The following is an 8,459-nucleotide window of genomic DNA, read 5'->3' on the forward strand; positions in this document are numbered from 1 at the left end:
TATGTTTCTATAGACTTCTGTGATCAACTCACTGATTCATTCCCCAGAAAGAAACCCCTAAATGTAGATATTAGAAAACATTTCAGAGTGGTGGCCAAAGGGAAGGCAAGATCCTCCCTATAGAATCTTAGGCTAATGACTGCCTCTAAGGTCTTCAAAGCATCTGGTTTTAGTAGAAATTTGCCAGTCTGGCTTTTCCATCCCTGGGTTAGGCTTCCTGCTTCTCTACCACTCCATCTAAGCCCTAAGAGTTGCAGCCAAACCTGGTGAACCATGACTCCAGACTCCTGGCTCCCAACACTCTTGCTACTGCAGCTCAGTCCAAAGTTTAGGAGATGCTGCCTACCAAGCTTATCCTGCCTTGGAAGATTCTAAAGAAGCTCTGGCTACAGGAAAGAAGAAGGAACTGTCAAGGAGTACGATGGAGTACCCACTGCATAGCTGCACTAGCTAAGAAAATTCCTATTCATTATGTCTTCTTATTTTCAAGGCATTGTGAGGTAAATATTATCCCAGTGTTCTGGGCAAAGGGTCTAACCCTCAGATAAGCTGGTATGGTAAGCAAGGATCAAGTTCATCAACCTTTAAAGACCATGCTTTTTTCTATGCCCTCCTACAGTTACTTGCATATCAGCATCTAAAACATTCCATAATCCCCATAGAATTCAAGGTCTTCATCACCAGTGAATGTTGGCAAATCCTGTCTCCCATCTCAGAAACTAAATCTGATCAACTGTTGCTAGAGGAACCGAAGATATGAGAGTTTGAAAATACTTGCTGGATGGAATCTTGGTTACTTCAAGGATTTTTAGAGAAGAAATTTAGGAAGAAAAATAAACTTCATATAAATCAGAGCCCTTAAAACTATTCTCATATGCCCATTAGGGAATAAAGAAATCATATATTTCAAAACATAATTTGATTCAATCTCAAATGCTTGAGTTAAAGGTGGGATGAATTCAAATATTTGGACTACATGCCCCTCATTTGGCAATGGAAGATTGGGGTGAAAGGTAACCACGTCATATTTTACTGTCGTTTCACTTCTTGCCTTAATTCCTCTCACTATTGCTAGTGCTGGCGGCCCTGACTTGGACATCAGAGAAACATCCTCCAGGGGCTGAGTACATGAGCAAGTCTAAGGAATCAATTTATTTTTAGTTTATTTTTTTTGGCTTGCAAAAGATATTCTGTAACAAGTATAAGCTCTAAAAGCAAGATCCCTTTCAAATGATAGAATGGGATGACTTATGATAAAAAGTAATGCAAGTAATAATAATTTTATTATGATGCAAAATAACATTTTTAAAAGGCAAAGAAAAAAAAAAGCCAGTCTGCAAAGTTGCTTCCATTCAGAGAAGAATGTCTACCTTCTGGCCATTTCAAAATTGTACCAAACCCTGTTATAGCCACTCAAGCACCTCCCTGCCTCATCCAATGCATTAGGAATTCTGCAAATGAGTGTTCATGGTTCACAGGGGGTTCGATCACAGAAAACTAGTTGTTGATCTTTGGAAGCCTGCAGGCCTGCAATCTGTGCTACAAGTTTATCCCTCCTAGGGAAAAATTAAAGAAAAAAAAAAAAGAAAAGGAGAAAAAAGGAAGTAAGGAGGAGACAAGAGGATGGAACCAATACAAGCATCTGTAATAAGTTAATTGGACTCTTGTGGGCCACCCAACAGGCACAAGATTAAAACAAACAGAGCTTCGCATTGTGCACTTTCAGGACCATAGCCACCCTGGGTCTATCAGCTTTCCCCTGCCTCCTCCCTTGACCCTCATTTTTAAAGGACCTAATTATGGGTCCTTCTGAAGGATCACAAGCCAGTTTTCATCTAAAAAGAATAAGGTGTTTTGCCTCCAAACCAGAGACACTGTTAGAAGTTAGTCATTAGTATGACTTGTTAATGGAGTTTGGCTGTGATTAGGCGGTGATTGAGTGTGAGTTTGGTGCCTGTCAGTGGGTAAGCCTGGGAGGGTGAGAGATGTTTAATGAGACACCTGTTGTTGGGGCCCACTGGGGTTTGTTGCAGCTGATTGGCACTTGGATGCAGCACACTCCATGGTGGGGGCCGGGCTGAGCCTGGCAGGTGGTTGGCATCACAGCAGAGCCTGCTGATCCCTCTAAGTCAGGGCTGGCTGCATTTCCTGAGATGTTTCCCGAGCTGTTTCTCCATGGCTGCCATTCCATCTCACCACGTGATCCAGGCTGACTATTGCTGTACTCTACCTCCCAGTGGGACCTGCAATGACCATGAAGGGAAAAATCCCAGGTATCCATGACCGCTGCTCCCCACCAAACACCAGGCAGGGAACTGGGCCCCCCTCCCCTCATCCAGCCTCTCCTGTCCCCAGGCTATCAATGAGGAAGCGGAGGCAACAGATATTAAATAGTTTAACACAGCAAGTTCACACAGCCACTTCCAGGATCAGAGGTACTGTACTCAGACACATGGGATCCCTGGGACACATGTTAAAATGCATATTTTGATGAGTAGTTCTGGTGTGGGGCCTGAGAGACTCATAAGAGTTTCCAGGGACACCATGCTGCTGGTACAGGGCCTAGACCTTGAATGCAAGTCTATAGCAAACTTTCCTGTATTTGAGGCAAACAGAACTTATAAAAGATACACGGTTATTATGCATTTCAACTTTGTGATGAAAACCATATGATGCTTTCCAAGGAAAAGAGAGAAGGGAAATACATAATACTTTGCCTAAAAACAGAGCCTGATGCTAAAGATGTTCTGTAACTCTCTACCTAAGCACGTGGTGGAGGGGGGCTGGTGGACACAGCACAAAATGTGAGGGAACCTGAAAAGTTAGTGGAGACCCACGCTCCATGCTCCACGCTTCACACTCCACGCACTGGCAGAACATTTCCAGGAGGGAAGGAGGAGTGTCATCTCAGGGACTTGGTCTAACAGCGCTGGCAATCTGGCCGCAAACATCCACCTTCACAGCTGACCCTGTTCCCACCTGCCGGTGCCCTGTCCACATCCACTTGACAAACAGCAACCTTTCCTGGTCAGCAAGGGCTGTAGGGCTCGAGGAGCAAACAGTCTGTTGTTCTTTCCCTGCTTCGTTGCAGGCTGAACGCTGAATCAAAACACATGCTGGAAGTCACAAAGGTGCTGCAGCACCTGGACCAGGTTAGGTGCAGGTGGAGGAGCCAGACCTCCACCCCAACCTTCACAGAGATCCTGCTTACAATTCATGAAGATTGTCTTCAGCATTCAGTGAAGTTTTTCTGAGATTGGAGGAAAAAAAAAGCCTCCCACAAAGGTTTAGACTAATTTGGATAAAGTTTATAGAACACAAAAATACCTGAAGCACATAGCAATTTCAGATGCTTTCAGGTCCCAAAGCTAATATTAAAAACAGATAAAACTTACTTGGGTAATCCACAAAAAATATTTTTTTAAAAATGCTTTGTCTTGGTTCGCCTGCGCCGCGCCCGGAGCTGCCGACCGACGGAGCGACCCCGCCCCCGCCCCCGCACGGACGCCCGCCGCCATGCCGTTCTCCAACAGCCACAACACGCTGAAGCTGCGCTTCCCGGCCGAGGACGAGTTCCCCAACCTGAGCAGCCACAACAACCACATGGCCAAGGTGCTGACCCCCGAGCTGTACGCGGAGCTGCGCGCCAAGAGCACGCCGAGTGGCTTCACGCTGGACGACGTCATCCAGACAGGCGTGGACAACCCGGGCCACCCATACATCATGACCGTGGGCTGCGTGGCGGGCGACGAGGAGTCCTACGAAGTGTTCAAGGATCTCTTCGACCCGATCATCGAGGACCGGCATGGCGGCTACAAGCCCAGCGATGAGCACAAGACCGACCTCAACCCTGACAACCTGCAGGGCGGCGACGACCTGGACCCCAACTACGTGCTGAGCTCGCGGGTGCGCACGGGCCGCAGCATCCGCGGCTTCTGCCTTCCCCCCGCACTGCAGCCGCGGGGAGCGCCGCGCCATCGAGAAGCTCGCGGTGGAAGCCCTGTCCAGCCTGGACGGCGACCTGGCTGGCCGATACTACGCGCTCAAGAGCATGACGGAGGTGGAGCAGCAGCAGCTCATCGACGACCACTTCCTCTTTGACAAGCCCGTGTCGCCCCTGCTGCTGGCCTCGGGCATGGCCCGCGACTGGCCAGACGCCCGCGGCATCTGGCACAATGACAATAAGACCTTCCTGGTGTGGGTCAACGAGGAGGACCACGTTCGGGTCATCTCCATGCAGAAGGGGGGCAATATGAAGGAAGTGTTCACCCGCTTCTGCACCGACCTCACCCAGATTGAAACTCCTTTCAAGTCTAAGAACTATGAGTTCATGTGGAACCCTCACCTGGGCTACATCCTCACCTGCCCATCCAACTTGGGCACAGGGCTGCGGGCAGGTGTGCATATTAAGCTGCCCCACCTGGGCAAGCACGAGAAATTCTCGGAGGTGCTTAAGCGGCTGCAACTTCAGAAGCGAGGCACAGGCGGTGTGGACACAGCTGCGGTGGGCGGGGTCTTCGACGTCTCCAACGCTGACCGCCTGGGCTTCTCGGAGGTGGAGCTGGTGCAGATGGTGGTGGACGGAGTGAAGCTGCTCATTGAGATGGAGCAGCGGCTGGAACAGGGCCAGGCCATCGATGACCTCATGCCTGCCCAGAAGTGAAGCCCGGCCCACACCCGACACCAGCCCTGCTGCTTCCTAACTTATTGCCTGGGCAGTGCCCACCATGCACCCCTGATGTTCGCCACCTGGTGAGCCCTTAGCCTTGCTGTAGAGACTTTGTCACCCTTGGTAGTTTATTTTTTTGATGGCTAAGATACTGCTGATGCTGAAATAAACTAAGGTTTTGGCCTGCCAAAAAAAAAAAAAAAAAAAAAAAATGCTTTGTCTTAAATCTCACCAATTATTGAGAGTAAAAATAAGACTTTGTTTTAGTTATCCAGATAACCATCTCATTTCTTGGCTTCACTTGACTGGGGAAGACCTGGCATGAAGAAAATATAAGTAATTCATGACATTTTCCTTGTATTAAATGATTAGGGTGTTCAATTTTTTTTTTTAAGAAATAACATAGCTGATGTGGACAGTTTTAAAGGTGATCAAAAAATAATTATTATATTAAATTGCAATTTGATCTAGTGAATGACAAGATTCAAAGAGTAAGTTCTTTAAGTATTTTTAAATGTATTTGCTTTCTTTACATTGGTTCCCATGATATCAGAGTTTAAGGTGTTTTTCGTGTTGTTCACATTACATTTTCCAATAGAAAGGTAGGCTTTAGACCTCTAGAAGGATATGGAAGTTTTGGATCAGTCTCTCAATAGGGATTCAGTATATTTTTTGGTGAATATGGGCAGAAGGGGCAGTCACGTGCCAGAAACTTACAGGAGATGCAGAGATGGCTTATGGAAATTTTTTTTAACTGTTAAAATTCTCAAGTCCCAAAAGGTGCTACATCTCAAGGATCCATAGGAAAAAAAAGGGAAGTGCAAGATGCTTTATGGTAGTGCGAATAAACAGCAGATCTGAAGACAGATGGATTTAAGGGAGAGCCCAGTTCTGCCAAGTCCTGGCTGTGTAGCCTTGGACCAGTGGCGTACCTTCTTTGGGCCTTAGTTTCTTCATTCATACGTTGGAAGCAATAATATATCTTAAGATGTTATTATGATAGTTGGACATAAGGTAGGGAAAGTTCCTGGGGTATGGCAGACACTCGATGGAAGCTGAAGTGGGTTTCTCTGGCTCACTGTCTACTGGGGATCATTTCCCACGTGGCACAACCCCACCAGTACTGCACTGCTAAACATGTCCCTGCAGCAGGCAGCTTGGAGTGTCTCTGTTTAGCTGTTTCATTCAATGCAGGTGAACTAAAACAAAGCCCATCCAGGAGCTATCCTGTCACCTGGACCATTGCCATAGCCTTCTAACCAGGCTCCTTGTGCAACTCCCACCCCCGCCCCTACCTTCACCACTGTCTATTGTCCACATAGAAGTCAAAGTGATCCTTTTAGTCTATCTCATTTTTATTATTTTTTACTTCATTTTATTCTTTTTGGGGGATGGAGTCTTGAGCCCAAGAGGTCAAGGCTTCAGTGAGCTATGATCACATGACTGCATTCCAGTCTGGAAAAATTGACCTCTTGGGCTCAAGTAATGCCCCCATCTTAGCCTCCCATGGAGCTGGAATTATAGGTGTGAGCCACCACACCCAGCTAATTTTTTAATTTTTTTTTTTTTTTTTTGAGATGGAGTCTTGTACTGTCATCCTGGCTGAAGTGCAATGGTGAGATCTTGGCTCACTGCAAACTCTGCCTCTCAGGTTCATGCAATTCTCCTGCCTCAGCCTCCTGAGTAGCTGGGATTACAGGCACACACTACCACACCCAACTATGTGTATTTTTAGTAGAGACGGGGTTTCACTATGTTGGCCAGACTGGTCTTGAACTCCTGATCTCGTGATCTGCTTACCTTGGCCTCCCAAAGTGCTGGGATTACAGGCGTGAGCCACCATGCCCGGCCAATTTTTTAATAGAGATGGGGTCTTGCCATGTTGCCCAGGCTAGACTTGAACTCCTGGACTCAAGCCATCCTCCTGCCTTGGTCTCCCAAAGTGCTGGGGTCACATTGCACCTGGCCAAACTGATCCTTTTGAAGTGTCAGAGCTTGACTTATGTCACACAGATTGACAGCCAAAGTCCTTTCACTTGCCCAAGGCCCTGCCTGGTCCATCCACTTGTTGCCCTTCTGACTTCTCATCCTGGACCTCACCTGCTGGCCCACTCTGACCAGCCACCCTGAGTGCCACATGGGTCCTGAGCATGACACATTCATTCCTCACCCTCATTGCCCTTACTGTTAGCCTGCTTAGAATGCTTTTGTCCCAGCACTCTGGCAAGCTCACCCCTTATCCCATCAGGTCTCTGCTCACATTAGAGAGCCAGGTACAGGCTATCTTACATACATTTGCAATTCACTCAGGCCTCCCCATAGCACACATCAACTCTAACACATAATATTTGGTTATCCCTAAACTTTAATATCTTGCTCCCTCTGATAAGGGTAAAGGCTTGTTTTGTTCTTTGATGAATCCCCAGAAACTATAAGTGTTACCAGGCATACCATTTTTAAAAACATGATGATTACATGGATAAATAAATGAATGAAGAATGAGTATCTGGGCAGGGCATGGTGGCTCATGCCTGTAATCCCAGCGCTTTGGGAGGCTGAGGCTGGCAGATAACGTGAGGTCAAGAGTTCAAGACCAGCCTGGTCAGCATGGTGAAACCTTGTCTACACAAAAAAAAAACCACAACAACAACAAAAATAGGCAGGCATGGGGATGTGTGCCTGTAATCCAGCTACCAGGAGGCTAAAGCAGGAGAATAGCTTGAACCTTTAAGGCAGAGGTTGCAGTAAGCAGAGATCACACCATTGCACTCTAGCCTAGGCAACAGAGCTAGACTTTGTTGAATAGCTAAACAGAATTGGTTCTTTTAATAAGGTCTTTCTCTAAAATAAGCAGCAGCCCCCTAAAGGGCAAGAAACTGATTGCATGACTACAGCATGTTCCAGCTGCAGGAACAGGATGCATCAAAAAGACTCAGCCAGATGAACATAAAATCAGAGCCTAGAGGAGAAAACTAATAAGAGGCAAGAAGAAGTTGAATCCAAGCCCAAGTCTTCAAGGGTTGACCACTGCCTTGTCCTTGTGCCCCTCCTGGTGAGCCTCATTCACCCTAAATACTCCTGGGTCATCAGCTAAGGCTCAAAGCATATTGGTCATGTGAGTGTCTGAGGATGGCCTCTGTGAGTGCCTGCAGATTTCCTTACACATCCCACAAGGAAGAGCAATGTCTCCTTTCTGCCTCAGACCAGAAGAGGTGAAGGTTGACAACCTTGGAGTAATTCCTAAGAGCTGCCTGGGAGAAAAGTCCACCATGTGCTGAGTGCCTGCTGCTGCCTGGGCGCTGCTCGGTGGAGCTTTCTTCCTGACGTTGGTTTGGTAGGCAATGGCCCCAAGATCTTCCTGAGGCCTCTAGCTAGGAGGATCATGTGGGATGCCTCTGCCAGTGTTTGCCCCATGCAAGTTCCAGGCAGAAAAGATCCATGGGTCCTGAGGAGACAGAACTAAGAGCACCCAGACTAGAGGGCAGAGATGCAGAGAACCCAGCCCAAGTAGAGAGAAAGCCCCCTCCCTGTCCTATGGTAAACAGCTTCCATCCCCCACCAATGGAGTGTGGAAGATTAAAATGTTTTTTTGAGAACCCGCCAAACTCAGTCATGCAGTGTGCCTGGAGGCTTGGCAGTCAGAGCCTGAAAACATCCACAGAGTCGGGATATAGAAAGGAAAGACCTCGCCACCAGTGGGTGGGGTTAAGGAGAGGGTTAGGGGAAGGTGGACAATGCAAGGAGGTGAGTCTTGCAGATGAGCCCCAACCAGAAACCATGGCCTGGCAGC

At 47.5% G+C, this 8,459-nt stretch overlaps 1 pseudogene; it reads left to right on the forward strand.

Moving 5' to 3' along the window:
• The first annotated feature begins 3,491 nt into the window (after window positions 1–3,491).
• LOC135268804 (creatine kinase B-type-like) lies at window positions 3,492–4,860 on the forward strand (annotated as a pseudogene).
• Window positions 4,861–8,459: the final 3,599 nt, after the last annotated feature.

This window comes from Aotus nancymaae, unplaced genomic scaffold (genome assembly GCF_030222135.1).
Source record: "Aotus nancymaae isolate 86718 unplaced genomic scaffold, 86718_ANA_hifiasm-v0.15.2.pri h1tg000043l, whole genome shotgun sequence".
Taxonomy (NCBI): Eukaryota; Metazoa; Chordata; class Mammalia; order Primates; family Aotidae; genus Aotus; species Aotus nancymaae.